The sequence below is a fragment of the Phalangium opilio genome, unplaced genomic scaffold (genome assembly GCF_054372755.1).
Source record: "Phalangium opilio isolate 3A_F unplaced genomic scaffold, DU_Popi_V2 ptg000225l_1, whole genome shotgun sequence".
Classification (NCBI taxonomy): Eukaryota; Metazoa; Arthropoda; class Arachnida; order Opiliones; family Phalangiidae; genus Phalangium; species Phalangium opilio.
Genome location: NW_028324219.1, coordinates 706446 through 727615, shown reverse-complemented (window position 1 = coordinate 727615; position 21170 = coordinate 706446). Strand labels below are relative to the sequence as shown.

General features: G+C 47.4%; 112 non-coding genes across 112 annotated transcripts; all 112 read left to right on the top strand.

Moving 5' to 3' along the window:
- Positions 1-51: 51 nt before the first annotated feature.
- On the top strand, positions 52-133 carry TRNAS-GCU (transfer RNA serine (anticodon GCU)). The gene has a single exon. It is a non-coding gene; the product is annotated as a tRNA-Ser (tRNA).
- A 61-nt stretch (positions 134-194) lies between these two features.
- TRNAS-GCU (transfer RNA serine (anticodon GCU)) lies at positions 195-276 on the top strand. Its single transcript has one exon. It is a non-coding gene; the product is annotated as a tRNA-Ser (tRNA).
- Positions 277-337: 61 nt separating this feature from the next.
- Positions 338-419, top strand: TRNAS-GCU (transfer RNA serine (anticodon GCU)). The gene has a single exon. It is a non-coding gene; the product is annotated as a tRNA-Ser (tRNA).
- Positions 420-480: 61 nt separating this feature from the next.
- TRNAS-GCU (transfer RNA serine (anticodon GCU)) lies at positions 481-562 on the top strand. The gene has a single exon. It is a non-coding gene; the product is annotated as a tRNA-Ser (tRNA).
- A 61-nt stretch (positions 563-623) lies between these two features.
- TRNAS-GCU (transfer RNA serine (anticodon GCU)) lies at positions 624-705 on the top strand. Its single transcript has one exon. It is a non-coding gene; the product is annotated as a tRNA-Ser (tRNA).
- A 203-nt stretch (positions 706-908) lies between these two features.
- Positions 909-990, top strand: TRNAS-GCU (transfer RNA serine (anticodon GCU)). The gene has a single exon. It is a non-coding gene; the product is annotated as a tRNA-Ser (tRNA).
- A 61-nt stretch (positions 991-1051) lies between these two features.
- Positions 1052-1133, top strand: TRNAS-GCU (transfer RNA serine (anticodon GCU)). The gene has a single exon. It is a non-coding gene; the product is annotated as a tRNA-Ser (tRNA).
- A 61-nt stretch (positions 1134-1194) lies between these two features.
- TRNAS-GCU (transfer RNA serine (anticodon GCU)) lies at positions 1195-1276 on the top strand. The gene has a single exon. It is a non-coding gene; the product is annotated as a tRNA-Ser (tRNA).
- A 61-nt stretch (positions 1277-1337) lies between these two features.
- On the top strand, positions 1338-1419 carry TRNAS-GCU (transfer RNA serine (anticodon GCU)). Its single transcript has one exon. It is a non-coding gene; the product is annotated as a tRNA-Ser (tRNA).
- A 61-nt stretch (positions 1420-1480) lies between these two features.
- Positions 1481-1562, top strand: TRNAS-GCU (transfer RNA serine (anticodon GCU)). The gene has a single exon. It is a non-coding gene; the product is annotated as a tRNA-Ser (tRNA).
- Positions 1563-1623: 61 nt separating this feature from the next.
- TRNAS-GCU (transfer RNA serine (anticodon GCU)) lies at positions 1624-1705 on the top strand. Its single transcript has one exon. It is a non-coding gene; the product is annotated as a tRNA-Ser (tRNA).
- A 61-nt stretch (positions 1706-1766) lies between these two features.
- Positions 1767-1848, top strand: TRNAS-GCU (transfer RNA serine (anticodon GCU)). Its single transcript has one exon. It is a non-coding gene; the product is annotated as a tRNA-Ser (tRNA).
- Positions 1849-2052: 204 nt separating this feature from the next.
- On the top strand, positions 2053-2134 carry TRNAS-GCU (transfer RNA serine (anticodon GCU)). The gene has a single exon. It is a non-coding gene; the product is annotated as a tRNA-Ser (tRNA).
- Positions 2135-2195: 61 nt separating this feature from the next.
- Positions 2196-2277, top strand: TRNAS-GCU (transfer RNA serine (anticodon GCU)). The gene has a single exon. It is a non-coding gene; the product is annotated as a tRNA-Ser (tRNA).
- A 203-nt stretch (positions 2278-2480) lies between these two features.
- Positions 2481-2562, top strand: TRNAS-GCU (transfer RNA serine (anticodon GCU)). The gene has a single exon. It is a non-coding gene; the product is annotated as a tRNA-Ser (tRNA).
- A 61-nt stretch (positions 2563-2623) lies between these two features.
- Positions 2624-2705, top strand: TRNAS-GCU (transfer RNA serine (anticodon GCU)). The gene has a single exon. It is a non-coding gene; the product is annotated as a tRNA-Ser (tRNA).
- Positions 2706-2766: 61 nt separating this feature from the next.
- TRNAS-GCU (transfer RNA serine (anticodon GCU)) lies at positions 2767-2848 on the top strand. Its single transcript has one exon. It is a non-coding gene; the product is annotated as a tRNA-Ser (tRNA).
- A 61-nt stretch (positions 2849-2909) lies between these two features.
- On the top strand, positions 2910-2991 carry TRNAS-GCU (transfer RNA serine (anticodon GCU)). The gene has a single exon. It is a non-coding gene; the product is annotated as a tRNA-Ser (tRNA).
- Positions 2992-3038: 47 nt separating this feature from the next.
- TRNAS-GCU (transfer RNA serine (anticodon GCU)) lies at positions 3039-3120 on the top strand. Its single transcript has one exon. It is a non-coding gene; the product is annotated as a tRNA-Ser (tRNA).
- A 61-nt stretch (positions 3121-3181) lies between these two features.
- On the top strand, positions 3182-3263 carry TRNAS-GCU (transfer RNA serine (anticodon GCU)). The gene has a single exon. It is a non-coding gene; the product is annotated as a tRNA-Ser (tRNA).
- Positions 3264-3465: 202 nt separating this feature from the next.
- On the top strand, positions 3466-3548 carry TRNAS-GCU (transfer RNA serine (anticodon GCU)). Its single transcript has one exon. It is a non-coding gene; the product is annotated as a tRNA-Ser (tRNA).
- A 61-nt stretch (positions 3549-3609) lies between these two features.
- On the top strand, positions 3610-3691 carry TRNAS-GCU (transfer RNA serine (anticodon GCU)). Its single transcript has one exon. It is a non-coding gene; the product is annotated as a tRNA-Ser (tRNA).
- A 203-nt stretch (positions 3692-3894) lies between these two features.
- On the top strand, positions 3895-3976 carry TRNAS-GCU (transfer RNA serine (anticodon GCU)). The gene has a single exon. It is a non-coding gene; the product is annotated as a tRNA-Ser (tRNA).
- A 61-nt stretch (positions 3977-4037) lies between these two features.
- Positions 4038-4119, top strand: TRNAS-GCU (transfer RNA serine (anticodon GCU)). The gene has a single exon. It is a non-coding gene; the product is annotated as a tRNA-Ser (tRNA).
- A 61-nt stretch (positions 4120-4180) lies between these two features.
- TRNAS-GCU (transfer RNA serine (anticodon GCU)) lies at positions 4181-4262 on the top strand. Its single transcript has one exon. It is a non-coding gene; the product is annotated as a tRNA-Ser (tRNA).
- A 204-nt stretch (positions 4263-4466) lies between these two features.
- Positions 4467-4548, top strand: TRNAS-GCU (transfer RNA serine (anticodon GCU)). Its single transcript has one exon. It is a non-coding gene; the product is annotated as a tRNA-Ser (tRNA).
- Positions 4549-4609: 61 nt separating this feature from the next.
- TRNAS-GCU (transfer RNA serine (anticodon GCU)) lies at positions 4610-4691 on the top strand. The gene has a single exon. It is a non-coding gene; the product is annotated as a tRNA-Ser (tRNA).
- A 202-nt stretch (positions 4692-4893) lies between these two features.
- On the top strand, positions 4894-4976 carry TRNAS-GCU (transfer RNA serine (anticodon GCU)). Its single transcript has one exon. It is a non-coding gene; the product is annotated as a tRNA-Ser (tRNA).
- A 61-nt stretch (positions 4977-5037) lies between these two features.
- Positions 5038-5119, top strand: TRNAS-GCU (transfer RNA serine (anticodon GCU)). Its single transcript has one exon. It is a non-coding gene; the product is annotated as a tRNA-Ser (tRNA).
- Positions 5120-5322: 203 nt separating this feature from the next.
- Positions 5323-5404, top strand: TRNAS-GCU (transfer RNA serine (anticodon GCU)). The gene has a single exon. It is a non-coding gene; the product is annotated as a tRNA-Ser (tRNA).
- Positions 5405-5465: 61 nt separating this feature from the next.
- On the top strand, positions 5466-5547 carry TRNAS-GCU (transfer RNA serine (anticodon GCU)). Its single transcript has one exon. It is a non-coding gene; the product is annotated as a tRNA-Ser (tRNA).
- Positions 5548-5751: 204 nt separating this feature from the next.
- TRNAS-GCU (transfer RNA serine (anticodon GCU)) lies at positions 5752-5833 on the top strand. The gene has a single exon. It is a non-coding gene; the product is annotated as a tRNA-Ser (tRNA).
- Positions 5834-5894: 61 nt separating this feature from the next.
- Positions 5895-5976, top strand: TRNAS-GCU (transfer RNA serine (anticodon GCU)). Its single transcript has one exon. It is a non-coding gene; the product is annotated as a tRNA-Ser (tRNA).
- Positions 5977-6178: 202 nt separating this feature from the next.
- TRNAS-GCU (transfer RNA serine (anticodon GCU)) lies at positions 6179-6261 on the top strand. The gene has a single exon. It is a non-coding gene; the product is annotated as a tRNA-Ser (tRNA).
- Positions 6262-6322: 61 nt separating this feature from the next.
- On the top strand, positions 6323-6404 carry TRNAS-GCU (transfer RNA serine (anticodon GCU)). The gene has a single exon. It is a non-coding gene; the product is annotated as a tRNA-Ser (tRNA).
- Positions 6405-6607: 203 nt separating this feature from the next.
- TRNAS-GCU (transfer RNA serine (anticodon GCU)) lies at positions 6608-6689 on the top strand. The gene has a single exon. It is a non-coding gene; the product is annotated as a tRNA-Ser (tRNA).
- A 61-nt stretch (positions 6690-6750) lies between these two features.
- Positions 6751-6832, top strand: TRNAS-GCU (transfer RNA serine (anticodon GCU)). Its single transcript has one exon. It is a non-coding gene; the product is annotated as a tRNA-Ser (tRNA).
- A 204-nt stretch (positions 6833-7036) lies between these two features.
- Positions 7037-7118, top strand: TRNAS-GCU (transfer RNA serine (anticodon GCU)). Its single transcript has one exon. It is a non-coding gene; the product is annotated as a tRNA-Ser (tRNA).
- A 61-nt stretch (positions 7119-7179) lies between these two features.
- Positions 7180-7261, top strand: TRNAS-GCU (transfer RNA serine (anticodon GCU)). The gene has a single exon. It is a non-coding gene; the product is annotated as a tRNA-Ser (tRNA).
- A 204-nt stretch (positions 7262-7465) lies between these two features.
- On the top strand, positions 7466-7547 carry TRNAS-GCU (transfer RNA serine (anticodon GCU)). Its single transcript has one exon. It is a non-coding gene; the product is annotated as a tRNA-Ser (tRNA).
- Positions 7548-7608: 61 nt separating this feature from the next.
- TRNAS-GCU (transfer RNA serine (anticodon GCU)) lies at positions 7609-7690 on the top strand. Its single transcript has one exon. It is a non-coding gene; the product is annotated as a tRNA-Ser (tRNA).
- A 61-nt stretch (positions 7691-7751) lies between these two features.
- On the top strand, positions 7752-7833 carry TRNAS-GCU (transfer RNA serine (anticodon GCU)). Its single transcript has one exon. It is a non-coding gene; the product is annotated as a tRNA-Ser (tRNA).
- A 203-nt stretch (positions 7834-8036) lies between these two features.
- On the top strand, positions 8037-8118 carry TRNAS-GCU (transfer RNA serine (anticodon GCU)). The gene has a single exon. It is a non-coding gene; the product is annotated as a tRNA-Ser (tRNA).
- A 61-nt stretch (positions 8119-8179) lies between these two features.
- TRNAS-GCU (transfer RNA serine (anticodon GCU)) lies at positions 8180-8261 on the top strand. The gene has a single exon. It is a non-coding gene; the product is annotated as a tRNA-Ser (tRNA).
- A 203-nt stretch (positions 8262-8464) lies between these two features.
- Positions 8465-8546, top strand: TRNAS-GCU (transfer RNA serine (anticodon GCU)). Its single transcript has one exon. It is a non-coding gene; the product is annotated as a tRNA-Ser (tRNA).
- A 61-nt stretch (positions 8547-8607) lies between these two features.
- Positions 8608-8689, top strand: TRNAS-GCU (transfer RNA serine (anticodon GCU)). Its single transcript has one exon. It is a non-coding gene; the product is annotated as a tRNA-Ser (tRNA).
- Positions 8690-8750: 61 nt separating this feature from the next.
- On the top strand, positions 8751-8832 carry TRNAS-GCU (transfer RNA serine (anticodon GCU)). Its single transcript has one exon. It is a non-coding gene; the product is annotated as a tRNA-Ser (tRNA).
- A 204-nt stretch (positions 8833-9036) lies between these two features.
- TRNAS-GCU (transfer RNA serine (anticodon GCU)) lies at positions 9037-9118 on the top strand. Its single transcript has one exon. It is a non-coding gene; the product is annotated as a tRNA-Ser (tRNA).
- A 61-nt stretch (positions 9119-9179) lies between these two features.
- On the top strand, positions 9180-9261 carry TRNAS-GCU (transfer RNA serine (anticodon GCU)). The gene has a single exon. It is a non-coding gene; the product is annotated as a tRNA-Ser (tRNA).
- A 203-nt stretch (positions 9262-9464) lies between these two features.
- Positions 9465-9546, top strand: TRNAS-GCU (transfer RNA serine (anticodon GCU)). The gene has a single exon. It is a non-coding gene; the product is annotated as a tRNA-Ser (tRNA).
- Positions 9547-9607: 61 nt separating this feature from the next.
- On the top strand, positions 9608-9689 carry TRNAS-GCU (transfer RNA serine (anticodon GCU)). Its single transcript has one exon. It is a non-coding gene; the product is annotated as a tRNA-Ser (tRNA).
- A 203-nt stretch (positions 9690-9892) lies between these two features.
- TRNAS-GCU (transfer RNA serine (anticodon GCU)) lies at positions 9893-9974 on the top strand. Its single transcript has one exon. It is a non-coding gene; the product is annotated as a tRNA-Ser (tRNA).
- Positions 9975-10035: 61 nt separating this feature from the next.
- TRNAS-GCU (transfer RNA serine (anticodon GCU)) lies at positions 10036-10117 on the top strand. Its single transcript has one exon. It is a non-coding gene; the product is annotated as a tRNA-Ser (tRNA).
- A 61-nt stretch (positions 10118-10178) lies between these two features.
- On the top strand, positions 10179-10260 carry TRNAS-GCU (transfer RNA serine (anticodon GCU)). The gene has a single exon. It is a non-coding gene; the product is annotated as a tRNA-Ser (tRNA).
- A 204-nt stretch (positions 10261-10464) lies between these two features.
- On the top strand, positions 10465-10546 carry TRNAS-GCU (transfer RNA serine (anticodon GCU)). The gene has a single exon. It is a non-coding gene; the product is annotated as a tRNA-Ser (tRNA).
- Positions 10547-10607: 61 nt separating this feature from the next.
- TRNAS-GCU (transfer RNA serine (anticodon GCU)) lies at positions 10608-10689 on the top strand. The gene has a single exon. It is a non-coding gene; the product is annotated as a tRNA-Ser (tRNA).
- Positions 10690-10886: 197 nt separating this feature from the next.
- Positions 10887-10968, top strand: TRNAS-GCU (transfer RNA serine (anticodon GCU)). Its single transcript has one exon. It is a non-coding gene; the product is annotated as a tRNA-Ser (tRNA).
- A 61-nt stretch (positions 10969-11029) lies between these two features.
- Positions 11030-11111, top strand: TRNAS-GCU (transfer RNA serine (anticodon GCU)). The gene has a single exon. It is a non-coding gene; the product is annotated as a tRNA-Ser (tRNA).
- A 61-nt stretch (positions 11112-11172) lies between these two features.
- TRNAS-GCU (transfer RNA serine (anticodon GCU)) lies at positions 11173-11254 on the top strand. The gene has a single exon. It is a non-coding gene; the product is annotated as a tRNA-Ser (tRNA).
- Positions 11255-11315: 61 nt separating this feature from the next.
- On the top strand, positions 11316-11397 carry TRNAS-GCU (transfer RNA serine (anticodon GCU)). Its single transcript has one exon. It is a non-coding gene; the product is annotated as a tRNA-Ser (tRNA).
- Positions 11398-11600: 203 nt separating this feature from the next.
- TRNAS-GCU (transfer RNA serine (anticodon GCU)) lies at positions 11601-11682 on the top strand. Its single transcript has one exon. It is a non-coding gene; the product is annotated as a tRNA-Ser (tRNA).
- Positions 11683-11743: 61 nt separating this feature from the next.
- On the top strand, positions 11744-11825 carry TRNAS-GCU (transfer RNA serine (anticodon GCU)). Its single transcript has one exon. It is a non-coding gene; the product is annotated as a tRNA-Ser (tRNA).
- Positions 11826-12029: 204 nt separating this feature from the next.
- TRNAS-GCU (transfer RNA serine (anticodon GCU)) lies at positions 12030-12111 on the top strand. Its single transcript has one exon. It is a non-coding gene; the product is annotated as a tRNA-Ser (tRNA).
- Positions 12112-12172: 61 nt separating this feature from the next.
- On the top strand, positions 12173-12254 carry TRNAS-GCU (transfer RNA serine (anticodon GCU)). Its single transcript has one exon. It is a non-coding gene; the product is annotated as a tRNA-Ser (tRNA).
- A 203-nt stretch (positions 12255-12457) lies between these two features.
- On the top strand, positions 12458-12539 carry TRNAS-GCU (transfer RNA serine (anticodon GCU)). Its single transcript has one exon. It is a non-coding gene; the product is annotated as a tRNA-Ser (tRNA).
- Positions 12540-12600: 61 nt separating this feature from the next.
- Positions 12601-12682, top strand: TRNAS-GCU (transfer RNA serine (anticodon GCU)). The gene has a single exon. It is a non-coding gene; the product is annotated as a tRNA-Ser (tRNA).
- A 203-nt stretch (positions 12683-12885) lies between these two features.
- Positions 12886-12967, top strand: TRNAS-GCU (transfer RNA serine (anticodon GCU)). Its single transcript has one exon. It is a non-coding gene; the product is annotated as a tRNA-Ser (tRNA).
- Positions 12968-13028: 61 nt separating this feature from the next.
- TRNAS-GCU (transfer RNA serine (anticodon GCU)) lies at positions 13029-13110 on the top strand. The gene has a single exon. It is a non-coding gene; the product is annotated as a tRNA-Ser (tRNA).
- Positions 13111-13171: 61 nt separating this feature from the next.
- TRNAS-GCU (transfer RNA serine (anticodon GCU)) lies at positions 13172-13253 on the top strand. The gene has a single exon. It is a non-coding gene; the product is annotated as a tRNA-Ser (tRNA).
- Positions 13254-13314: 61 nt separating this feature from the next.
- Positions 13315-13396, top strand: TRNAS-GCU (transfer RNA serine (anticodon GCU)). The gene has a single exon. It is a non-coding gene; the product is annotated as a tRNA-Ser (tRNA).
- A 61-nt stretch (positions 13397-13457) lies between these two features.
- On the top strand, positions 13458-13539 carry TRNAS-GCU (transfer RNA serine (anticodon GCU)). Its single transcript has one exon. It is a non-coding gene; the product is annotated as a tRNA-Ser (tRNA).
- Positions 13540-13600: 61 nt separating this feature from the next.
- Positions 13601-13682, top strand: TRNAS-GCU (transfer RNA serine (anticodon GCU)). Its single transcript has one exon. It is a non-coding gene; the product is annotated as a tRNA-Ser (tRNA).
- A 203-nt stretch (positions 13683-13885) lies between these two features.
- Positions 13886-13967, top strand: TRNAS-GCU (transfer RNA serine (anticodon GCU)). The gene has a single exon. It is a non-coding gene; the product is annotated as a tRNA-Ser (tRNA).
- Positions 13968-14028: 61 nt separating this feature from the next.
- TRNAS-GCU (transfer RNA serine (anticodon GCU)) lies at positions 14029-14110 on the top strand. Its single transcript has one exon. It is a non-coding gene; the product is annotated as a tRNA-Ser (tRNA).
- Positions 14111-14313: 203 nt separating this feature from the next.
- On the top strand, positions 14314-14395 carry TRNAS-GCU (transfer RNA serine (anticodon GCU)). The gene has a single exon. It is a non-coding gene; the product is annotated as a tRNA-Ser (tRNA).
- Positions 14396-14456: 61 nt separating this feature from the next.
- On the top strand, positions 14457-14538 carry TRNAS-GCU (transfer RNA serine (anticodon GCU)). Its single transcript has one exon. It is a non-coding gene; the product is annotated as a tRNA-Ser (tRNA).
- Positions 14539-14599: 61 nt separating this feature from the next.
- On the top strand, positions 14600-14681 carry TRNAS-GCU (transfer RNA serine (anticodon GCU)). The gene has a single exon. It is a non-coding gene; the product is annotated as a tRNA-Ser (tRNA).
- Positions 14682-14885: 204 nt separating this feature from the next.
- Positions 14886-14967, top strand: TRNAS-GCU (transfer RNA serine (anticodon GCU)). Its single transcript has one exon. It is a non-coding gene; the product is annotated as a tRNA-Ser (tRNA).
- Positions 14968-15028: 61 nt separating this feature from the next.
- On the top strand, positions 15029-15110 carry TRNAS-GCU (transfer RNA serine (anticodon GCU)). The gene has a single exon. It is a non-coding gene; the product is annotated as a tRNA-Ser (tRNA).
- A 203-nt stretch (positions 15111-15313) lies between these two features.
- Positions 15314-15395, top strand: TRNAS-GCU (transfer RNA serine (anticodon GCU)). Its single transcript has one exon. It is a non-coding gene; the product is annotated as a tRNA-Ser (tRNA).
- A 61-nt stretch (positions 15396-15456) lies between these two features.
- TRNAS-GCU (transfer RNA serine (anticodon GCU)) lies at positions 15457-15538 on the top strand. Its single transcript has one exon. It is a non-coding gene; the product is annotated as a tRNA-Ser (tRNA).
- Positions 15539-15599: 61 nt separating this feature from the next.
- On the top strand, positions 15600-15681 carry TRNAS-GCU (transfer RNA serine (anticodon GCU)). Its single transcript has one exon. It is a non-coding gene; the product is annotated as a tRNA-Ser (tRNA).
- Positions 15682-15742: 61 nt separating this feature from the next.
- Positions 15743-15824, top strand: TRNAS-GCU (transfer RNA serine (anticodon GCU)). Its single transcript has one exon. It is a non-coding gene; the product is annotated as a tRNA-Ser (tRNA).
- A 61-nt stretch (positions 15825-15885) lies between these two features.
- On the top strand, positions 15886-15967 carry TRNAS-GCU (transfer RNA serine (anticodon GCU)). The gene has a single exon. It is a non-coding gene; the product is annotated as a tRNA-Ser (tRNA).
- A 61-nt stretch (positions 15968-16028) lies between these two features.
- Positions 16029-16110, top strand: TRNAS-GCU (transfer RNA serine (anticodon GCU)). Its single transcript has one exon. It is a non-coding gene; the product is annotated as a tRNA-Ser (tRNA).
- Positions 16111-16313: 203 nt separating this feature from the next.
- On the top strand, positions 16314-16395 carry TRNAS-GCU (transfer RNA serine (anticodon GCU)). The gene has a single exon. It is a non-coding gene; the product is annotated as a tRNA-Ser (tRNA).
- Positions 16396-16456: 61 nt separating this feature from the next.
- TRNAS-GCU (transfer RNA serine (anticodon GCU)) lies at positions 16457-16538 on the top strand. The gene has a single exon. It is a non-coding gene; the product is annotated as a tRNA-Ser (tRNA).
- Positions 16539-16741: 203 nt separating this feature from the next.
- TRNAS-GCU (transfer RNA serine (anticodon GCU)) lies at positions 16742-16823 on the top strand. The gene has a single exon. It is a non-coding gene; the product is annotated as a tRNA-Ser (tRNA).
- Positions 16824-16884: 61 nt separating this feature from the next.
- On the top strand, positions 16885-16966 carry TRNAS-GCU (transfer RNA serine (anticodon GCU)). The gene has a single exon. It is a non-coding gene; the product is annotated as a tRNA-Ser (tRNA).
- A 61-nt stretch (positions 16967-17027) lies between these two features.
- Positions 17028-17109, top strand: TRNAS-GCU (transfer RNA serine (anticodon GCU)). Its single transcript has one exon. It is a non-coding gene; the product is annotated as a tRNA-Ser (tRNA).
- A 204-nt stretch (positions 17110-17313) lies between these two features.
- On the top strand, positions 17314-17395 carry TRNAS-GCU (transfer RNA serine (anticodon GCU)). The gene has a single exon. It is a non-coding gene; the product is annotated as a tRNA-Ser (tRNA).
- Positions 17396-17456: 61 nt separating this feature from the next.
- On the top strand, positions 17457-17538 carry TRNAS-GCU (transfer RNA serine (anticodon GCU)). The gene has a single exon. It is a non-coding gene; the product is annotated as a tRNA-Ser (tRNA).
- Positions 17539-17741: 203 nt separating this feature from the next.
- On the top strand, positions 17742-17823 carry TRNAS-GCU (transfer RNA serine (anticodon GCU)). The gene has a single exon. It is a non-coding gene; the product is annotated as a tRNA-Ser (tRNA).
- A 61-nt stretch (positions 17824-17884) lies between these two features.
- Positions 17885-17966, top strand: TRNAS-GCU (transfer RNA serine (anticodon GCU)). Its single transcript has one exon. It is a non-coding gene; the product is annotated as a tRNA-Ser (tRNA).
- Positions 17967-18169: 203 nt separating this feature from the next.
- On the top strand, positions 18170-18251 carry TRNAS-GCU (transfer RNA serine (anticodon GCU)). Its single transcript has one exon. It is a non-coding gene; the product is annotated as a tRNA-Ser (tRNA).
- Positions 18252-18312: 61 nt separating this feature from the next.
- On the top strand, positions 18313-18394 carry TRNAS-GCU (transfer RNA serine (anticodon GCU)). The gene has a single exon. It is a non-coding gene; the product is annotated as a tRNA-Ser (tRNA).
- A 61-nt stretch (positions 18395-18455) lies between these two features.
- Positions 18456-18537, top strand: TRNAS-GCU (transfer RNA serine (anticodon GCU)). The gene has a single exon. It is a non-coding gene; the product is annotated as a tRNA-Ser (tRNA).
- A 61-nt stretch (positions 18538-18598) lies between these two features.
- TRNAS-GCU (transfer RNA serine (anticodon GCU)) lies at positions 18599-18680 on the top strand. The gene has a single exon. It is a non-coding gene; the product is annotated as a tRNA-Ser (tRNA).
- Positions 18681-18741: 61 nt separating this feature from the next.
- On the top strand, positions 18742-18823 carry TRNAS-GCU (transfer RNA serine (anticodon GCU)). Its single transcript has one exon. It is a non-coding gene; the product is annotated as a tRNA-Ser (tRNA).
- Positions 18824-18884: 61 nt separating this feature from the next.
- Positions 18885-18966, top strand: TRNAS-GCU (transfer RNA serine (anticodon GCU)). Its single transcript has one exon. It is a non-coding gene; the product is annotated as a tRNA-Ser (tRNA).
- Positions 18967-19169: 203 nt separating this feature from the next.
- TRNAS-GCU (transfer RNA serine (anticodon GCU)) lies at positions 19170-19251 on the top strand. The gene has a single exon. It is a non-coding gene; the product is annotated as a tRNA-Ser (tRNA).
- A 61-nt stretch (positions 19252-19312) lies between these two features.
- TRNAS-GCU (transfer RNA serine (anticodon GCU)) lies at positions 19313-19394 on the top strand. Its single transcript has one exon. It is a non-coding gene; the product is annotated as a tRNA-Ser (tRNA).
- Positions 19395-19597: 203 nt separating this feature from the next.
- TRNAS-GCU (transfer RNA serine (anticodon GCU)) lies at positions 19598-19679 on the top strand. The gene has a single exon. It is a non-coding gene; the product is annotated as a tRNA-Ser (tRNA).
- A 61-nt stretch (positions 19680-19740) lies between these two features.
- On the top strand, positions 19741-19822 carry TRNAS-GCU (transfer RNA serine (anticodon GCU)). The gene has a single exon. It is a non-coding gene; the product is annotated as a tRNA-Ser (tRNA).
- Positions 19823-19883: 61 nt separating this feature from the next.
- TRNAS-GCU (transfer RNA serine (anticodon GCU)) lies at positions 19884-19965 on the top strand. Its single transcript has one exon. It is a non-coding gene; the product is annotated as a tRNA-Ser (tRNA).
- Positions 19966-20026: 61 nt separating this feature from the next.
- On the top strand, positions 20027-20108 carry TRNAS-GCU (transfer RNA serine (anticodon GCU)). Its single transcript has one exon. It is a non-coding gene; the product is annotated as a tRNA-Ser (tRNA).
- Positions 20109-20169: 61 nt separating this feature from the next.
- TRNAS-ACU (transfer RNA serine (anticodon ACU)) lies at positions 20170-20251 on the top strand. The gene has a single exon. It is a non-coding gene; the product is annotated as a tRNA-Ser (tRNA).
- A 61-nt stretch (positions 20252-20312) lies between these two features.
- TRNAS-GCU (transfer RNA serine (anticodon GCU)) lies at positions 20313-20394 on the top strand. The gene has a single exon. It is a non-coding gene; the product is annotated as a tRNA-Ser (tRNA).
- A 61-nt stretch (positions 20395-20455) lies between these two features.
- TRNAS-GCU (transfer RNA serine (anticodon GCU)) lies at positions 20456-20537 on the top strand. The gene has a single exon. It is a non-coding gene; the product is annotated as a tRNA-Ser (tRNA).
- A 204-nt stretch (positions 20538-20741) lies between these two features.
- Positions 20742-20823, top strand: TRNAS-GCU (transfer RNA serine (anticodon GCU)). The gene has a single exon. It is a non-coding gene; the product is annotated as a tRNA-Ser (tRNA).
- A 61-nt stretch (positions 20824-20884) lies between these two features.
- TRNAS-GCU (transfer RNA serine (anticodon GCU)) lies at positions 20885-20966 on the top strand. Its single transcript has one exon. It is a non-coding gene; the product is annotated as a tRNA-Ser (tRNA).
- A 61-nt stretch (positions 20967-21027) lies between these two features.
- On the top strand, positions 21028-21109 carry TRNAS-GCU (transfer RNA serine (anticodon GCU)). Its single transcript has one exon. It is a non-coding gene; the product is annotated as a tRNA-Ser (tRNA).
- The last annotated feature ends 61 nt before the right edge of the window (positions 21110-21170 follow it).

Here is a 21170-nt window from a genome sequence, read left to right as displayed (position 1 = left end):
ATTGTTTTAATCAAAAATTCAGGCGAAATTATTAAACCAGATTTAATCAAGGACGGGGTGGCTGAGTGGTTAAGGCGATGGACTGCTAATCCATTGGGCTCTGCCCGCGCGAGTTCGAATCTCGCCTCCGTCGTTTTAACCGGATTGTTTTAATCAAAAATTCAGGCGAAATTATTAAACCATATTTAATCAAGGACGGGGTGGCTGAGTGGTTAAGGCGATGGACTGCTAATCCATTGGGCTCTGCCCGCGCGAGTTCGAATCTCGCCTCCGTCGTTTAATCCATTTTGTTTTGAACACAAATGCAGTCAAAGTGATTAAACTCTTTTAAATCGATGAAGGAAAGGCCGAGTGGTTAAGGCGATGGACCGCTAATCCATTGGGCTTTGCCCGCGCGAGTTCGAACCTCACTTCCGTCGTTTTAACCGGATTGTTTTAATCAAAAATTCAGGCGAAATGATTAAACCAGTTTTAATCGAGGACGGGGTGGCCGAGTGATTAAGGCGATGGACTGCTAATCCGCTGGGCTCTGCCCGCGCGAGTTCGAATCTCGCCCCCGTCGTTTTAACCAGATTGTTTTAATCAAAAATTCAGGCGAAATTATTAAACCAGATTTAATCAAGGACGGGGTGGCCGAGTGGTTAAGGCGATGGACTGCTAATCCATTGGGCTCTGCCCGCGGGAGTTCGAATCTCGCCTCCGTCGTTTAATCCGTTTTGTTTTGAACACAAATGCAGTCAAAGTGATTAAACTCTCTTAAATCGATGAAGGAATGGTCGAGTGGTTAAGGCGATGAACCGCTAATCCAATGGGCTCTGCCCGCGCGAGTTCGAATCTCGAATCCGTCGTTTTAACCGGATGTTTTACTCCCAAATTCAGACGAAATGATTAAACCAGTTTTAATCGAGGACGGGGTGGCCGAGTGGTTAAGGCGGTGGACTGCTAATCCGTTGGGCTCTGCCCGCGCGAGTTCGAATCTCGCCCCCGTCGTTTTAACCAGATTGTTTTAATCAAAAATTCAGGCGAAATTATTAAACCAGATTTAATCAAGGACGGGGTGGCCGAGTGGTTAAGGCGATGGACTGCTAATCCATTGGGCTCTGCCCGCGCGAGTTCGAATCTCGCTTCCGTTCCTTTAATCGGATTGTTTTAATCAAAAATTCAGGCGAAATTATTAAACCAGATTTAATCAAGGACGGGGTGGCCGAGTGGTTAAGGCGATGGACTGCTAATCCATTGGGCTCTGCCCGCGCGAGTTCGAATCTCGCCTCCGTCGTTTAATCCGTTTTGTTTTGAACACAAATGCAGTCAAAGGGATTAAACTCTTTTAAATCGATGAAGGAAAGGCCGAGTGGTTAAGGCGATGGACCGCTAATCCATTGGGCTTTGCCCGCGCGAGTTCGAACCTCACTTCCGTCGTTTTAACCGGATTGTTTTAATCAAAAATTCAGACGAAATGATTAAACCAGTTTTAATCGAGGACGGGGTGGCCGAGTGGTTAAGGCGATGAACTGCTAATCCGTTGGGCTCTGCCCGCGTGAGTTCGAATCTCGCCCCCGTCGTTTTAACCGGATTGTTTTAATCAAAAATTCAGGCGAAATGATTAAACCAGTTTTAATCAAGGACGGGGTGGCCGAGTGGTTAAGGCGATGGACTGCTAATCCATTGGGCTCTGCCCGCGCGAGTTCGAATCTCGCTTCCGTCGTTTTAACCGGATTGTTTTAATCAAAAATTCAGGCGAAATTATTAAACCAGATTTATTTAAGGACGGGGTGGCCGAGTGGTTAAGGCGATGGACTGCTAATCCATTGGGCTCTGCCCGCGCGAGTTCGAATCTCGCCTCCGTCGTTTAATCCGTTTTGTTTTGAACACAAATGCAGTCAAAGTGATTAAACTCTTTTAAATCGATGAAGGAAAGGCCGAGTGGTTAAGGCGATGGACCGCTAACCCATTGGGCTTTGCCCGCGCGAGTTCGAACCTCACTTCCGTCGTTTTAACCGGATTGTTTTAATCAAAAATTCAGAGGAAATGATTAAACCAGTTTTAATCGAGGACGGGGTGGCCGAGTGGTTAAGGCGATGGACTGCTAATCCGTTGGGCTCTGCCCGCGCGAGTTCGAATCTCGCCCCCGTCGTTTTAACCAGATTGTTTTAATCAAAAATTCAGGCGAAATTATTAAACCAGATTTAATCAAGGACGGGGTGGCCGAGTGGTTAAGGCGATGGACTGCTAATCCATTGGGCTCTGCCCGCGCGAGTTCGAATCTCGCCTCCGTCGTTTAATCCGTTTTGTTTTGAACACAAATGCAGTCAAAGTGATTAAACTCTCTTAAATCGATGAAGGAATGGTCGAGTGGTTAAGGCGATGAACCGCTAATCCAATGGGCTCTGCCCGCGCGAGTTCGAATCTCGAATCCGTCGTTTTATCCGGATGTTTTACTCCCAAATTCAGACGAAATGATTAAACCAGTTTTAATCGAGGACGGGGTTGCCGAGTGGTTAAGGCGATGGACTGCTAATCCGTTGGGCTCTGCCCGCGCGAGTTCGAATCTCGCTTCCGTCGTTTTAACCGGATTGTTTTAATCAAAAATTCAGGCGAAATTATTAAACCAGATTTAATCAAGGACGGGGTGGCCGAGTGGTTAAGGCGATGGACTGCTAATCCATTGGGCTCTGCCCTCGCGAGTTCGAATCTCGCTTCCGTCGTTTTAACCGGATTGTTTTAATCAAAAATTCAGGCGAAATTATTAAACCAGATTTAATCAAGGACGGGGTGGCTGAGTGGTTAAGGCGATGGACTGCTAATCCATTGGGCTCTGCCCGCGCGAGTTCGAATCTCGCCTCCGTCGTTTAATCCGTTTTGTTTTGAACACAAATGCAGTCAAAGTGATTAAACTCTTTTAAATCGATGAAGGAAAGGCCGAGTGGTTAAGGCGATGGACCGCTAATCCATTGGGCTTTGCCCGCGCGAGTTCGAACCTCACTTCCGTCGTTTTAATCAAAAATTCAGACGAAATGATTAAACCAGTTTTAATCGAGGACGGGGTGGCCGAGTGGTTAAGGCGATGGACTGCTAATCCGTTGGGCTCTGCCCGCGCGAGTTCGAATCTCGCCCCCGTCGTTTTAACCAGATTGTTTTAATCAAAAATTCAGGCGAAATTATTAAACCAGATTTAATCAAGGACGGGGTGGCCGAGTGGTTAAGGCGATGGACTGCTAATCCATTGGGCTCTGCCCGCGGGAGTTCGAATCTCGCCTCCGTCGTTTAATCCGTTTGGTTTTGAACACAAATGCAGTCAAAGTGATTAAACTCTCTTAAATCGATGAAGGAATGGTCGAGTGGTTAAGGCGATGAACCGCTAATTCAATGGGCTCTGCCCGCGCGAGTTCGAATCTCGAATCCGTCGTTTTAACCGGATGTTTTACTCCCAAATTCAGACGAAATGATTAAACCAGTTTTAATCGAGGACGGGGTGGCCGAGTGGTTAAGGCGGTGGACTGCTAATCCGTTGGGCTCTGCCCGCGCGAGTTCGAATCTCGCCCCCGCCGTTTTAACCAGATTGTTTTAATCAAAAATTCAGGCGAAATTATTAAACCAGATTTAATCAAGGACGGGGTGGCCGAGTGGTTAAGGCGATGGACTGCTAATCCATTGGGCTCTGCCCGCGCGAGTTCGAATCTCGCCTCCGTCGTTTAATCCGTTTTGTTTTGAACACAAATGCAGTCAAAGTGATTAAACTCTCTTAAATCGATGAAGGAATGGTCGAGTGGTTAAGGCGATGAACCGCTAATCCAATGGGCTCTGCCCGCGCGAGTTCGAATCTCGAATCCGTCGTTTTAACCGGATGTTTTACTCCCAAATTCAGACGAAATGATTAAACCAGTTTTAATCGAGGACGGGGTGGCCGAGTGGTTAAGGCGATGGACTGCTAATCCGTTGGGCTCTGCCCGCGCGAGTTCGAATCTCGCTTCCGTCGTTTTAACCGGATTGTTTTAATCAAAAATTCAGGCGAAATTATTAAACCAGATTTAATCAAGGACGGGGTGGCCGAGTGGTTAAGGCGATGGACTGCTAATCCATTGGGCTCTGCCCTCGCGAGTTCGAATCTCGCTTCCGTCGTTTTAACCGGATTGTTTTAATCAAAAATTCAGGCGAAATTATTAAACCAGATTTAATCAAGGACGGGGTGGCCGAGTGGTAAAGGCGATGGACTGCTAATACATTGGGCTCTGCCCGCGCGAGTTCGAATCTCGCCTCCGTCGTTTAATCCGTTTTGTTTTGAGCACAAATGCAGTCAAAGTGATTAAACTCTTTTAAATCGATGAAGGAAAGGCCGAGTGGTTAAGGCGATGGACCGCTAATCCATTGAGCTTTGCCCGCGCGAGTTCGAACCTCACTTCCGTCGTTTTAACCGGATTGTTTTAATCAAAAATTCAGACGAAATGATTAAACCAGTTTTAATCGAGGACGGGGTGGCCGAGTGGTTAAGGCGATGGACTGCTAATCCGTTGGGCTCTGCCCGCGCGAGTCCGAATCTCGCCCCCGTCGTTTTAACCAGATTGTTTTAATCAAAAATTCAGGCGAAATTATTAAACCAGATTTAATCAAGGACGGGGTGGCCGAGTGGTTAAGGCGATGGACTGCTAATCCATTGGGCTCTGCCCGCGGGAGTTCGAATCTCGCCTCCGTCGTTTAATCCGTTTTGTTTTGAACACAAATGCAGTCAAAGTGATTAAACTCTCTTAAATCGATGAAGGAATGGTCGAGTGGTTAAGGCGATGAACCGCTAATCCAATGGGCTCTGCCCGCGCGAGTTCGAATCTCGAATCCGTCGTTTTAACCGGATGTTTTACTCCCAAATTCAGACGAAATGATTAAACCAGTTTTAATCGAGGACGGGGTGGCCGAGTGGTTAAGGCGGTGGACTGCTAATCCGTTGGGCTCTGCCCGCGCGAGTTCGAATCTCGCCCCCGCCGTTTTAACCAGATTGTTTTAATCAAAAATTCAGGCGAATTTATTAAACCAGATTTAATCAAGGACGGGGTGGCCGAGTGGTTAAGGCGATGGACTGCTAATCCATTGGGCTCTGCCCGCGCGAGTTCGAATCTCGCCTCCGTCGTTTAATCCGTTTTGTTTTGAACACAAATGCAGTCAAAGTGATTAAACTCTCTTAAATCGATGAAGGAATGGTCGAGTGGTTAAGGCGATGAACCGCTAATCCAATGGGCTCTGCCCACGCGAGTTAGAATCTCGAATCCGTCGTTTTAACCGGATGTTTTACTCCCAAATTCAGACGAAATGATTAAACCAGTTTTAATCGAGGACGGGGTGGCCGAGTGGTTAAGGCGATGGACTGCTAATCCGTTGGGCTCTGCCCGCGCGAGTTCGAATCTCGCTTCCGTCGTTTTAACCGGATTGTTTTAATCAAAAATTCAGGCGAAATTATTAAATCAGATTTAATCAAGGACGGGGTGGCCGAGTGGTAAAGGCGATGGACTGCTAATACATTGGGCTCTGCCCGCGCGAGTTCGAATCTCGCCTCCGTCGTTTAATCCGTTTTGTTTTGAGCACAAATGCAGTCAAAGTGATTAAACTCTTTTAAATCGATGAAGGAAAGGCCGAGTGGTTAAGGCGATGGACCGCTAATCCATTGAGCTTTGCCCGCGCGAGTTCGAACCTCACTTCCGTCGTTTTAACCGGATTGTTTTAATCAAAAATTCAGACGAAATGATTAAACCAGTTTTAATCGAGGACGGGGTGGCCGAGTGGTTAAGGCGATGGACTGCTAATCCGTTGGGCTCTGCCCGCGCGAGTCCGAATCTCGCCCCCGTCGTTTTAACCAGATTGTTTTAATCAAAAATTCAGGCGAAATTATTAAACCAGATTTAATCAAGGACGGGGTGGCCGAGTGGTTAAGGCGATGGACTGCTAATCCATTGGGCTCTGCCCGCGGGAGTTCGAATCTCGCCTCCGTCGTTTAATCCGTTTTGTTTTGAACACAAATGCAGTCAAAGTGATTAAACTCTCTTAAATCGATGAAGGAATGGTCGAGTGGTTAAGGCGATGAACCGCTAATCCAATGGGCTCTGCCCGCGCGAGTTCGAATCTCGAATCCGTCGTTTTAACCGGATGTTTTACTCCCAAATTCAGACGAAATGATTAAACCAGTTTTAATCGAGGACGGGGTGGCCGAGTGGTTAAGGCGGTGGACTGCTAATCCGTTGGGCTCTGCCCGCGCGAGTTCGAATCTCGCCCCCGCCGTTTTAACCAGATTGTTTTAATCAAAAATTCAGGCGAATTTATTAAACCAGATTTAATCAAGGACGGGGTGGCCGAGTGGTTAAGGCGATGGACTGCTAATCCATTGGGCTCTGCCCGCGCGAGTTCGAATCTCGCCTCCGTCGTTTAATCCGTTTTGTTTTGAACACAAATGCAGTCAAAGTGATTAAACTCTCTTAAATCGATGAAGGAATGGTCGAGTGGTTAAGGCGATGAACCGCTAATCCAATGGGCTCTGCCCACGCGAGTTAGAATCTCGAATCCGTCGTTTTAACCGGATGTTTTACTCCCAAATTCAGACGAAATGATTAAACCAGTTTTAATCGAGGACGGGGTGGCCGAGTGGTTAAGGCGATGGACTGCTAATCCGTTGGGCTCTGCCCGCGCGAGTTCGAATCTCGCTTCCGTCGTTTTAACCGGATTGTTTTAATCAAAAATTCAGGCGAAATTATTAAATCAGATTTAATCAAGGACGGGGTGGCCGAGTGGTAAAGGCGATGGACTGCTAATACATTGGGCTCTGCCCGCGCGAGTTCGAATCTCGCCTCCGTCGTTTAATCCGTTTTGTTTTGAGCACAAATGCAGTCAAAGTGATTAAACTCTTTTAAATCGATGAAGGAAAGGCCGAGTGGTTAAGGCGATGGACCGCTAATCCATTGAGCTTTGCCCGCGCGAGTTCGAACCTCACTTCCGTCGTTTTAACCGGATTGTTTTAATCAAAAATTCAGACGAAATGATTAAACCAGTTTTAATCGAGGACGGGGTGGCCGAGTGGTTAAGGCGATGGACTGCTAATCCGTTGGGCTCTGCCCGCGCGAGTCCGAATCTCGCCCCCGTCGTTTTAACCAGATTGTTTTAATCAAAAATTCAGGCGAAATTATTAAACCAGATTTAATCAAGGACGGGGTGGCCGAGTGGTTAAGGCGATGGACTGCTAATCCATTGGGCTCTGCCCGCGGGAGTTCGAATCTCGCCTCCGTCGTTTAATCCGTTTTGTTTTGAACACAAATGCAGTCAAAGTGATTAAACTCTCTTAAATCGATGAAGGAATGGTCGAGTGGTTAAGGCGATGAACCGCTAATACAATGGGCTCTGCCCGCGCGAGTTCGAATCTCGAATCCGTCGTTTTAACCGGATTGTTTTAATCAAAAATTCAGACGAAATGATTAAACCAGTTTTAATCGAGGACGGGGTGGCCGAGTGGTTAAGGCGATGGACTGCTAATCCGTTGGGCTCTGCCCGCGCGAGTCCGAATCTCGACCCCGTCGTTTTAACCAGATTGTTTTAATCAAAAATTCAGGCGAAATTATTAAACCAGTTTTAATCGAGGACGGGGTGGCCGAGTGGTTAAGGCGGTGGACTGCTAATCCGTTGGGCTCTGCCCGCGCGAGTTCGAATCTCGCCCCCGTCGTTTTAACCAGATTGTTTTAATCAAAAATTCAGGCGAAATTAGTAAACCAGATTTAATCAAGGACGGGGTGGCCGAGTGGTTAAGGCGATGGACTGCTAATCCATTGGGCTCTGCCCGCGCGAGTTCGAATCTCGCCTCCGTCGTTTAATCCGTTTTGTTTTGAACACAAATGCAGTCAAAGTGATTAAACTCTCTTAAATCGATGAAGGAATGGTCGAGTGGTTAAGGCGATGAACCGCTAATACAATGGGCTCTGCCCGCGCGAGTTCGAATCTCGAATCCGTCGTTTTAACCGGATGTTTTACTCCCAAATTCAGACGAAATGATTAAACCAGTTTTAATCGAGGACGGGGTGGCCGAGTGGTTAAGGCGGTGGACTGCTAATCCGTTGGGCTCTGCCCGCGCGAGTTCGAATCTCGCCCCCGTCGTTTTAACCAGATTGTTTTAATCAAAAATTCAGGCGAAATTAGTAAACCAGATTTAATCAAGGACGGGGTGGCCGAGTGGTTAAGGCGATGGACTGCTAATCCATTGGGCTCTGCCCGCGCGAGTTCGAATCTCGCCTCCGTCGTTTAATCCGTTTTGTTTTGAACACAAATGCAGTCAAAGTGATTAAACTCTCTTAAATCGATGAAGGAATGGTCGAGTGGTTAAGGCGATGAACCGCTAATCCAATGGGCTCTACCCGCGCGAGTTCGAATCTCGAATCCGTCGTTTTAACCGGATGTTTTACTCCCAAATTCAGACGAAATGATTAAACCAGTTTTAATCGAGGACGGGGTGGCCGAGTGGTTAAGGCGATGGACTGCTAATCCGTTGGGCTCTGCCCGCGCGAGTTCGAATCTCGCTTCCATCGTTTTAACCGGATTGTTTTAATCAAAAATTCAGGCGAAGTTATTAAACCAGATTTAATCAAGGACGGGGTGGCCGAGTGGTTAAGGCGATGGACTGCTAATCCATTGGGCTCTGCCCTCGCGAGTTCGAATCTCGCTTCCGTCGTTTTAACCGGATTGTTTTAATCAAAAATTCAGGCGAAATTATTAAACCAGATTTAATCAAGGACGGGGTGGCCGAGTGGTAAAGGCGATGGACTGCTAATACATTGGGCTCTGCCCGCGCGAGTTCGAATCTCGCCTCCGTCGTTTAATCCGTTTTGTTTTGAGCACAAATGCAGTCAAAGTGATTAAACTCTTTTAAATCGATGAAGGAAAGGCCGAGTGGTTAAGGCGATGGACCGCTAATCCATTGAGCTTTGCCCGCGCGAGTTCGAACCTCACTTCCGTCGTTTTAACCGGATTGTTTTAATCAAAAATTCAGACGAAATGATTAAACCAGTTTTAATCGAGGACGGGGTGGCCGAGTGGTTAAGGCGATGGACTGCTAATCCGTTGGGCTCTGCCCGCGCGAGTCCGAATCTCGCCCCCGTCGTTTTAACCAGATTGTTTTAATCAAAAATTCAGGCGAAATTATTAAACCAGATTTAATCAAGGACGGGGTGGCCGAGTGGTTAAGGCGATGGACTGCTAATCCATTGGGCTCTGCCCGCGGGAGTTCGAATCTCGCCTCCGTCGTTTAATCCGTTTTGTTTTGAACACAAATGCAGTCAAAGTGATTAAACTCTCTTAAATCGATGAAGGAATGGTCGAGTGGTTAAGGCGATGAACCGCTAATACAATGGGCTCTGCCCGCGCGAGTTCGAATCTCGAATCCGTCGTTTACACCGGATGTTTTACTCCCAAATTCAGACGAAATGATTAAACCAGTTTTAATCGAGGACGGGGTGGCCGAGTGGTTAAGGCGGTGGACTGCTAGTCCGTTGGGCTCTGCCCGCGCGAGTTCGAATCTCGCCCCCGTCGTTTTAACCAGATTGTTTTAATCAAAAATTCAGGCGAAATTAGTAAACCAGATTTAATCAAGGACGGGGTGGCCGAGTGGTTAAGGCGATGGACTGCTAATCCATTGGGCTCTGCCCGCGCGAGTTCGAATCTCGCCTACGTCGTTTAATCCGTTTTGTTTTGAACACAAATGCAGTCAAAGTGATTAAACTCTCTTAAATCGATGAAGGAATGGTCGAGTGGTTAAGGCGATGAACCGCTAATCCAATGGGCTCTACCCGCGCGAGTTCGAATCTCGAATCCGTCGTTTTAACCGGATGTTTTACTCCCAAATTCAGACGAAATGATTAAACCAGTTTTAATCGAGGACGGGGTGGCCGAGTGGTTAAGGCGATGGACTGCTAATCCGTTGGGCTCTGCCCGCGCGAGTTCGAATCTCGCTTCCATCGTTTTAACCGGATTGTTTTAATCAAAAATTCAGGCGAAGTTATTAAACCAGATTTAATCAAGGACGGGGTGGCCGAGTGGTTAAGGCGATGGACTGCTAATCCATTGGGCTCTGCCCTCGCGAGTTCGAATCTCGCTTCCGTCGTTTTAACCGGATTGTTTTAATCAAAAATTCAGGCGAAATTATTAAACCAGATTTAATCAAGGACGGGGTGGCCGAGTGGTAAAGGCGATGAACTGCTAATCCATTGGGCTCTGCTCGCGCGAGTTCGAATCTCGCCTCCGTCGTTTAATCCGTTTTGTTTTGAGCACAAATGCAGTCAAAGTGATTAAACTCTTTTAAATCGATGAAGGAAAGGCCGAGTGGTTAAGGCGATGGACCGCTAATCCATTGGGCTTTGCCCGCGCGAGTTCGAATCTCGAATCCGTCGTTTTAACCGGATTGTTTTAATCAAAAATTCAGACGAAATGATTAAACCAGTTTTAATCGAGGACGGGGTGGCCGAGTGGTTAAGGCGATGGACTGCTAATCCGTTGGGCTCTGCCCGCGCGAGTCCGAATCTCGACCCCGTCGTTTTAACCAGATTGTTTTAATCAAAAATTCAGGCGAAATTATTAAACCAGATTTAATCAAGGACGGGGTGGCCGAGTGGTTAAGGCGATGGACTGCTAATCCATTGGGCTCTGCCCGCGGGAGTTCGAATCTCGCCTCCGTCGTTTAATCCGTTTTGTTTTGAACACAAATGCAGTCAAAGTGATTAAACTCTCTTAAATCGATGAAGGAATGGTCGAGTGGCGATGAACCGCTAATCCAATGGGCTCTACCCGCGCGAGTTCGAATCTCGAATCCGTCGTTTTAACCGGATGTTTTACTCCCAAATTCAGACGAAATGATTAAACCAGTTTTAATCGAGGACGGGGTGGCCGAGTGGTTAAGGCGATGGACTGCTAATCCGTTGGGCTCTGCCCGCGCGAGTTCGAATCTCGCTTCCATCGTTTTAACCGGATTGTTTTAATCAAAAATGCAGGCGAAATTATTAAACCAGATTTAATCAAGGACGGGGTGGCCGAGTGGTTAAGGCGATGGACTGCTAATCCATTGGGCTCTGCCCTCGCGAGTTCGAATCTCGCTTCCGTCGTTTTAACCGGATTGTTTTAATCAAAAATTCAGGCGAAATTATTAAACCAGATTTAATCAAGGACGGGGTGGCCGAGTGGTAAAGGCGATGGACTGCTAATCCATTGGGCTCTGCCCGCGCGAGTCCGAATCTCGCCCCCGTCGTTTTAACCAGATTGTTTTAATCAAAAATTCAGGCGAAATTATTAAACCAGATTTAATCAAGGACGGGGTGGCCGAGTGGTTAAGGCGATGGACTGCTAATCCATTGGGCTCTGCCCGCGGGAGTTCGAATCTCGCCTCCGTCGATTAATCCGTTTTGTTTTGAACACAAATGCAGTCAAATTGATTAAACTCTCTTAAATCGATGAAGGAATGGTCGAGTGGTTAAGGCGATGAACCGCTAATCCAATGGGCTCTGCCCGCGCGAGTTCGAATCTCGAATCCGTCGTTTTAACCGGATGTTTTACTCCCAAATTCAGACGAAATGATTAAACCAGTTTTAATCGAGGACGGGGTGGCCGAGTGGTTGAGGCGATGGACTGCTAATCCGTTGGGCTCTGCCCGCGCGAGTTCGAATCTCGCCCCCGTCGTTTTAACCAGATTGTTTTAATCAAAAATTCAGGCGAAATTATTAAACCAGATTTAATCAAGGACGGGGTGGCCGAGTGGTTAAGGCGATGGACTGCTAATCCATTGGGCTCTGCCCGCGCGAGTTTGAATCTCGCCTCCGTCGTTTAATCCGTTTTGTTTTGAACACAAATGCAGTCAAAGTGATTAAACTCTTTTGAAGCGATGAAGGAAAGGCCGAGTGGTTAAGGCGATGGACAGCTAATCCATTGGGCTTTGCCCGCGCGAGTTCGAACCTCACGTCCGTCGTTTTAACCGGATTGTTTTAGTCAAAAATTCAGACGAAATGATTAAACCAGTTTTAATCGAGGACGGGGTGGCCGAGTGGTTAAGGCGATGGACTGCTAATCCGTTGGGCTCTGCCCGCGCGAGGTCGAATCTCGCCCCCGTCGTTTTAACCAGATTGTTTTAATCAAAAATTCAGGCGAAATTATTAAACCAGATTTAATCAAGGACGGGGTGGCCGAGTGGTTAAGGCGATGGACTGCTTATCCATTGGGCTCTGCCCGCGGGAGTTCGAATCTCGCCTCCGTCGTTTAATCCGTTTTGTTTTGAACACAAATGCAGTCAAAGTGATTAAACTCTCTTAAATCGATGAAGGAATGGTCGAGTGGTTAAGGCGATGAACCGCTAATCCAATGGGCTCTGCCCGCGCGAGTTCGAATCTCGAATCCGTCGTTTTAACCGGATGTTTTACTCCCAAATTCAGACGAAATGATTAAACCAGTTTTAATCGAGGACGGGGTGGCCGAATGGTTAAGGCGATGGACTGCTAATCCGTTGGGCTCTGCCCGCGCGAGTTCGAATCTCGCCCCCGTCGTTTTAACCAGATTGTTTTAATCAAAAATTCAGGCGAAATTATTAAACCAGATTTAATCAAGGACGGGGTGGCCGAGTGGTTAAGGCGATGGACTGCTAATCCATTGGGCTCTGCCCGCGCGAGTTCGAATCTCGCCTCCGTCGTTTAATCCGTTTTGTTTTGAACACAAATGCAGTCAAAGTGATTAAACTCTCTTAAATCGATGAAGGAATGGTCGAGTGGTTAAGGCGATGAACCGCTAATCCAATGGGCTCTGCCCGCGCGAGTTCGAATCTCGAATCCGTCGTTTTAACCGGATGTTTTACTCCCAAATTCAGACGAAATGATTAAACCAGTTTTAATCGAGGACGGGGTGGCCGAGTGGTTAAGGCGATGGACTGCTAATCCGTTGGGCTCTGCCCGCGCGAGTTCGAATCTCGCTTCCGTCGTTTTAACCGGATTGTTTTAATCAAAAATTCAGGCGAAATTATTAAACCAGATTTAATCAAGGACGGGGTGGCCGAGTGGTTAAGGCGATGGACTGCTAATCCATTGGGCTCTGCCCGCGCGAGTTCGAATCTCGCCCCCGTCGTTTTAACCAGATTGTTTTAATCAAAAATTCAGTCGAAATTATTAAACCAGATTTAATCAAGGACGGGGTGGCCGAGTGGTTAAGGCGATGGACTGCTAATCCATTGGGCTCTGCCCGCGCGAGTTTGAATCTCGCCTCCGTCGTTTAATCCGTTTTGTTTTGAACACAAATGCAGTCAAAGTGATTAAACTCTTTTAAATCGATGAAGGAAAGGCCGAGTGGTTAAGGCGATGGACCGCTAATCCATTGGGCTTTGCCCGCGCGAGTTCGAACCTCACTTCCGTCGTTTTAACCGGATTGTTTTAATCAAAAATTCAGACGAAATGATTAAACCAGTTTTAATCGAGGACGGGGTGGCCGAGTGGTTAAGGGGATGGACTGCTAATCCGTTGGGCTCTGCCCGCGCGAGTTCGAATCTCGCCCCCGTCGTTTTAACCAGATTGTTTTAATCAAAAATTCAGGCGAAATTATTAAACCAGATTTAATCAAGGACGGGGTGGCCGAGTGGTTAAGTCGATGGACTGCTAATCCATTGGGCTCTGCCCGCGGGAGTTCGAATCTCGCCTCCGTCGTTTAATCCGTTTTGTTTTGAACACAAATGCAGTCAAAGTGATTAAACTCTCTTAAATCGATGAAGGAATGGTCGAGTGGTTAAGGCGATGAACCGCTAATCCAATGGGCTCTGCCCGCGCGAGTTCGTATCTCGAATCCGTCGTTTTAACCGGATGTTTTACTCTCAAATTCAGACGAAATGATTAAACCAGTTTTAATCGAGGACGGGGTGGCCGAGTGGTTAAGGCGATGGACTGCTAATCCGTTGGGCTCTGCCCGCGCGAGTTCGAATCTCGCCCCCGTCGTTTTAACCAGATTGTTTTAATCAAAAATTCAGGCGAAATTATTAAACCAGATTTAATCAAGGACGGGGTGGCCGAGTGGTTAAGGCGATGGACTGCTAATCCATTGGGCTCTGCCCGCGCGAGTTCGAATCTCGCCTCCGTCGTTTAATCCGTTTTGTTTTGAACACAAATGCAGTCAAAGTGATTAAACTCTCTTAAATCGATGAAGGAATGGTCGAGTGGTTAAGGCGATGAACCGCTAATCCAATGGGCTCTGCCCGCGCGAGTTCGAATCTCGAATCCGTCGTTTTAACCGGATGTTTTACTCCCAAATTCAGACGAAGTGATTAAACCAGTTTTAATCGAGGACGGGGTGGCCGAGTGGTTAAGGCGATGGACTGCTAATCCGTTGGGCTCTGCCCGCGCGAGTTTGAATCTCGCCTCCGTCGTTTAATCCGTTTTGTTTTGAACACAAATGCAGTCAAAGTGATTAAACTCTTTTAAATCGATGAAGGAAAGGCCGAGTGGTTAAGGCGATGGACCGCTAATCCATTGGGCTTTGCCCGCGCGAGTTCGAACCTCACTTCCGTCGTTTTAACCGGATTGTTTTAATCAAAAATTCAGACGAAATGATTAAACCAGTTTTAATCGAGGACGGGGTGGCCGAGTGGTTAAGGGGATGGACTGCTAATCCGTTGGGCTCTGCCCGCGCGAGTTCGAATCTCGCCCCCGTCGTTTTAACCAGATTGTTTTAATCAAAAATTCAGGCGAAATTATTAAACTCTTTTGAAGCGATGAAGGAAAGGCCGAGTGGTTAAGGCGATGGACAGCTAATCCATTGGGCTTTGCCCGCGCGAGTTCGAACCTCACTTCAGTCGTTTTAACCGGATTGTTTTAATCAAAAATTCAGACGAAATGATTAAACCAGTTTTAATCGAGGACGGGGTGGCCGAGTGGTTAAGGCGATGGACTGCTAATCCGTTGGGCTCTGCCCGCGCGAGTTCGAATCTCGCCCCCGTCGTTTTAACCAGATTGTTTTAATCAAAAATTCAGGCGAAATTATTAAACCAGATTTAATCAAGGACGGGGTGGCCGAGTGGTTAAGGCGATGGACTGCTTATCCATTGGGCTCTGCCCGCGGGAGTTCGAATCTCGCCTCCGTCGTTTAATCCGTTTTGTTTTGAACACAAATGCAGTCAAAGTGATTAAACTCTCTTAAATCGATGAAGGAATGGTCGAGTGGTTAAGGCGATGAACCGCTAATCCAATGGGCTCTGCCCGCGCGAGTTCGAATCTCGAATCCGTCGTTTTAACCGGATGTTTTACTCCCAAATTCAGACGAAATGATTAAACCAGTTTTAATCGAGGACGGGGTGGCCGAGTGGTTAAGGCGATGGACTGCTAATCCGTTGGGCTCTGCCCGCGCGAGTTCGAATCTCGCTTCCGTCGTTTTAACCGGATTGTTTTAATCAAAAATTCAGGCGAAATTATTAAACCAGATTTAATCAAGGACGGGGTGGCCGAGTGGTTAAGGCGATGGACTGCTAATCCATTGGGCTCTGCCCGCGCGAGTTCGAATCTCGCCCCCGTCGTTTTAACCAGATTGTTTTAATCAAAAATTCAGGCGAAATTATTAAACCAGATTTAATCAAGGACGGGGTGGCCGAGTGGTTAAGGCGATGGACTGCTAATCCATTGGGCTCTGCCCGCGCGAGTTTGAATCTCGCCTCCGTCGTTTAATCCGTTTTGTTTTGAACACAAATGCAGTCAAAGTGATTAAACTCTTTTAAATCGATGAAGGAAAGGCCGAGTGGTTAAGGCGATGGACCGCTAATCCATTGGGCTTTGCCCGCGCGAGTTCGAACCTCACTTCCGTCGTTTTAACCGGATTGTTTTAATCAAAAATTCAGACGAAATGATTAAACCAGTTTTAATCGAGGACGGGGTGGCCGAGTGGTTAAGGGGATGGACTGCTAATCCGTTGGGCTCTGCCCGCGCGAGTTCGAATCTCGCCCCCGTCGTTTTAACCAGATTGTTTTAATCAAAAATTCAGGCGAAATTATTAAACCAGATTTAATCAAGGACGGGGTGGCCGAGTGGTTAAGTCGATGGACTGCTAATCCATTGGGCTCTGCCCGCGGGAGTTCGAATCTCGCCTCCGTCGTTTAATCCGTTTTGTTTTGAACACAAATGCAGTCAAAGTGATTAAACTCTCTTAAATCGATGAAGGAATGGTCGAGTGGTTAAGGCGATGAACCGCTAATCCAATGGGCTCTGCCCGCGCGAGTTCGTATCTCGAATCCGTCGTTTTAACCGGATGTTTTACTCTCAAATTCAGACGAAATGATTAAACCAGTTTTAATCGAGGACGGGGTGGCCGAGTGGTTAAGGCGATGGACTGCTAATCCGTTGGGCTCTGCCCGCGCGAGTTCGAATCTCGCCCCCGTCGTTTTAACCAGATTGTTTTAATCAAAAATTCAGGCGAAATTATTAAACCAGATTTAATCAAGGACGGGGTGGCCGAGTGGTTAAGGCGATGGACTGCTAATCCATTGGGCTCTGCCCGCGCGAGTTCGAATCTCGCCTCCGTCGTTTAATCCGTTTTGTTTTGAACACAAATGCAGTCAAAGTGATTAAACTCTCTTAAATCGATGAAGGAATGGTCGAGTGGTTAAGGCGATGAACCGCTAATCCAATGGGCTCTGCCCGCGCGAGTTCGAATCTCGAATCCGTCGTTTTAACCGGATGTTTTACTCCCAAATTCAGACGAAATGATTAAACCAGTTTTAATCGAGGACGGGGTGGCCGAGTGGTTAAGGCGATGGACTGCTAATCCGTTGGGCTCTGCCCGCGCGAGTTTGAATCTCGCCTCCGTCGTTTAATCCGTTTTGTTTTGAACACAAATGCAGTCAAAGTGATTAAACTCTTTTAAATCGATGAAGGAAAGGCCGAGTGGTTAAGGCGATGGACCGCTAATCCATTGGGCTTTGCCCGCGCGAGTTCGAACCTCACTTCCGTCGTTTTAACCGGATTGTTTTAATCAAAAATTCAGACGAAATGATTAAACCAGTTTTAATCGAGGTCGGGGTGGCCGAGTGGTTAAGGGGATGGACTGCTAATCCGTTGGGCTCTGCCCGCGCGAGTTCGAATCTCGCCCCCGTCGTTTTAACCAGATTGTTTTAATCAAAAATTCAGGCGAAATTATTAAACTCTTTTGAAGCGATGAAGGAAAGGCCGAGTGGTTAAGGCGATGGACAGCTAATCCATTGGGCTTTGCCCGCGCGAGTTCGAACCTCACTTCCGTCGTTTTAACCGGATTGTTTTAATCAAAAATTCAGACGAAATGATTAAACCAGTTTTAATCGAGGACGGGGTGGCCGAGTGGTTAAGGCGATGGACTGCTAATCCGTTGGGCTCTGCCCGCGCGAGTTCGAATCTCGCCCCCGTCGTTTTAACCAGATTGTTTTAATCAAAAATTCAGGCGAAATTATTAAACCAGATTTAATCAAGGACGGGGTGGCCGAGTGGTTAAGGCGATGGACTGCTTATACATTGGGCTCTGCCCGCGGGAGTTCGAATCTCGCCTCCGTCGTTTAATCCGTTTTGTTTTGAACACAAATGCAGTCAAAGTGATTAAACTCTCTTAAATCGATGAAGGAATGGTCGAGTGGTTAAGGCGATGAACCGCTAATCCAATGGGCTCTGCCCGCGCGAGTTCGAATCTCGAATCCGTCGTTTTAACCGGATGTTTTACTCCCAAATTCAGACGAAATGATTAAACCAGTTTTAATCGAGGACGGGGTGGCCGAATGGTTAAGGCGATGGACTGCTAATCCGTTGGGCTCTGCCCGCGCGAGTTCGAATCTCGCCCCCGTCGTTTTAACCAGATTGTTTTAATCAAAAATTCAGGCGAAATTATTAAACCAGATTTAATCAAGGACGGGGTGGCCGAGTGGTTAAGGCGATGGACTGCTAATCCATTGGGCTCTGCCCGCGCGAGTTCGAATCTCGCCTCCGTCGTTTAATCCGTTTTGTTTTGAACACAAATGCAGTCAAAGTGATTAAACTCTCTTAAATCGATGAAGGAATGGTCGAGTGGTTAAGGCGATGAACCGCTAATCCAATGGGCTCTGCCCGCGCGAGTTCGAATCTCAAATCCGTCGTTTTAACCGGATGTTTTACTCCCAAATTCAGACGAAATGATTAAACCAGTTTTAATCGAGGACGGGGTGGCCGAGTGGTTAAGGCGATGGACTGCTAATCCGTTGGGCTCTGCCCGCGCGAGTTCGAATCTCGCTTCCGTCGTTTTAACCGGATTGTTTTAATCAAAAATTCAGGCGAAATTATTAAACCAGATTTAATCAAGGACGGGGTGGCCGAGTGGTTAAGGCGATGGACTGCTAATCCATTGGGCTCTGCCCGCGCGAGTTCGATTCTCGCCCCCGTCGTTTTAACCAGATTGTTTTAATCAAAAATTCAGGCGAAATTATTAAACCAGATTTAATCAAGGACGGGGTGGCCGAGTGGTTAAGGCGATGGACTGCTAATCCATTGGGCTCTGCCCGCGCGAGTTTGAATCTCGCCTCCGTCGTTTAATCCGTTTTGTTTTGAACACAAATGCAGTCAAAGTGATTAAACTCTTTTAAATCGATGAAGGAAAGGCCGAGTGGTTAAGGCGATGGACCGCTAATCCATTGGGCTTTGCCCGCGCGAGTTCGAACCTCACTTCCGTCGTTTTAACCGGATTGTTTTAATCAAAAATTCAGACGAAATGATTAAACCAGTTTTAATCGAGGACGGGGTGGCCGAGTGGTTAAGGGGATGGACTGCTAATCCGTTGGGCTCTGCCCGCGCGAGTTCGAATCTCGCCCCCGTCGTTTTAACCAGATTGTTTTAATCAAAAATTCAGGCGAAATTATTAAACCAGATTTAATCAAGGACGGGGTGGCCGAGTGGTTAAGGCGATGGACTGCTAATCCATTGGGCTCTGCCCGCGGGAGTTCGAATCTCGCCTCCGTCGTTTAATCCGTTTTGTTTTGAACACAAATGCAGTCAAAGTGATTTAACTCTCTTAAATCGATGAAGGAATGGTCGAGTGGTTAAGGCGATGAACCGCTAATCCAATGGGCTCTGCCCGCGCGAGTTCGTATCTCGAATCCGTCGTTTTAACCGGATGTTTTACTCCCAAATTCAGACGAAATGATTAAACCAGTTTTAATCGAGGACGGGGTGGCCGAGTGGTTAAGGCGATGGACTGCTAATCCGTTGGGCTCTGCCCGCGCGAGTTCGAATCTCGCCCCCGTCGTTTTAACCAGATTGTTTTAATCAAAAATTCAGGCGAAATTATTAAACCAGATTTAATCAAGGACGGGGTGGCCGAGTGGTTAAGGCGATGGACTGCTAATCCATTGGGCTCTGCCCGCGCGAGTTCGAATCTCGCCTCCGTCGTTTAATCCGTTTTGTTTTGAACACAAATGCAGTCAAAGTGATTAAACTCTCTTAAATCGATGAAGGAATGGTCGAGTGGTTAAGGCGATGAACCGCTAATCCAATGGGCTCTGCCCGCGCGAGTTCGAATCTCGAATCCGTCGTTTTAACCGGATGTTTTACTCCCAAATTCAGACGAAATGATTAAACCAGTTTTAATCGAGGACGGGGTGGCCGAGTGGTTAAGGCGATGGACTGCTAATCCGTTGGGCTCTGCCCGCGCGAGTTCGAATCTCGCTTCCGTCGTTTTAACCGGATTGTTTTAATCAAAAATTCAGGCGAAATTATTAAACCAGATTTAATCAAGGACGGGGTGGCCGAGTGGTTAAGGCGATGGACTGCTAATCCATTGGGCTCTGCCCGCGCGAGTTCGAATCTCGCTTCCGTCGTTTTAACCGGATTGTTTTAATCAAAAATTCAGGCGAAATTATTAAACCAGATTTAATCAAGGACGGGGTGGCCGAGTGGTTAAGACGATGGACTGCTAATCCATTGGGCTCTGCCCGCGCGAGTTCGAATCTCGCCTCCGTCGTTTAATCCGTTTTGTTTTGAACACAAATGCAGTCAAAGTGATTCAATTCTTTTAAATCGATGAAGGAAAGGCCGAGTGGTTAAGGCGATGGACCGCTAATCCATTGGGCTTTGCCCGCGCGAGTTCGAACCTCACTTCCGTCGTTTTAACCGGATTGTTTTAATCAAAAATTCAGGCGAAATGATTAAACCGGTTTTAATCGAGGACGGGGTGGCCGAGTGGTTAAAGCGATGGACTACTAATCCGTTGGGCTCTGCCCGCGCGAGTTCGAATCTCGCCTCCGTCGTTTTAACCAGATTGTTTTAATCAAAAATTCAGCCGAAATTATTAAACCCGTTTTAATCAAGGACGGGGTGGCCGAGTGGTTGAGGCTATGGACTGCTGTTCCATTGTGGTCTGCCCGCGCGAGTTCGAATCTCGCCTCCGTCGTTTTATCCGTTTTGTTTTGAACACAAATGCAGTCAAAGTTATTAAACTCTTTTAAATCGATGAAGGAATGGCCGAGTGGTTAAGGCGATGGACCGCTAATCCATTGGGCTCTGCCCGCGCGAGTTCGAATCTCGCCTCCGTCGTTTTATCCGTTTTGTTTTGAACACAAATGCAAACAAAATGACTAAACTCGTCTAAGTCGAGGAAGTAATGGCCGAGTGGTTAAGGCGATTGACTGCTAATCCATTGAGCTTTGCCCGCGCGAGTTCGAATCTCGCTTCCGTCGTTTTAACCGGATTGTTTTAATCAAAAATTCAGGCGAAATTATTAAACCAGTTTTAATCAAGGACGGGGTGGCCGAGTGGTTAGGGCGATGGACTGCTGATCCATTGGGCTTTGCCCGCGCGAGTTCGAATCTCACTTCCGTCGTTTTAACCGGATTGTTTTAATCAATAATTCAGGCGAAATGATTAAACCAGTTTTAATTGAGGGCGGGGTGGCCGAGTGGTTAAAACGATGGACTGCTAATCCGTTGGGCTCTGCCCGCGCGAGTTCGAATCTCGCCCCCGTCGTTTTAACCAGATTGTTTTAATCAAAAATTCAGGCGAAATTATTAAACCAGATTTAATCAAGGACGGGGTGGCCGAGTGGTTAAGGCGATGGACTGCTAATCCATTGGGCTCTGCCCGCGGGTGTTCGAATCTCGCCTCCGTCGTTTAATCCGTTTTGTTTTGAACACAAATGCAGTCAAAGTGATTAAACTCTCTTAAATCGAT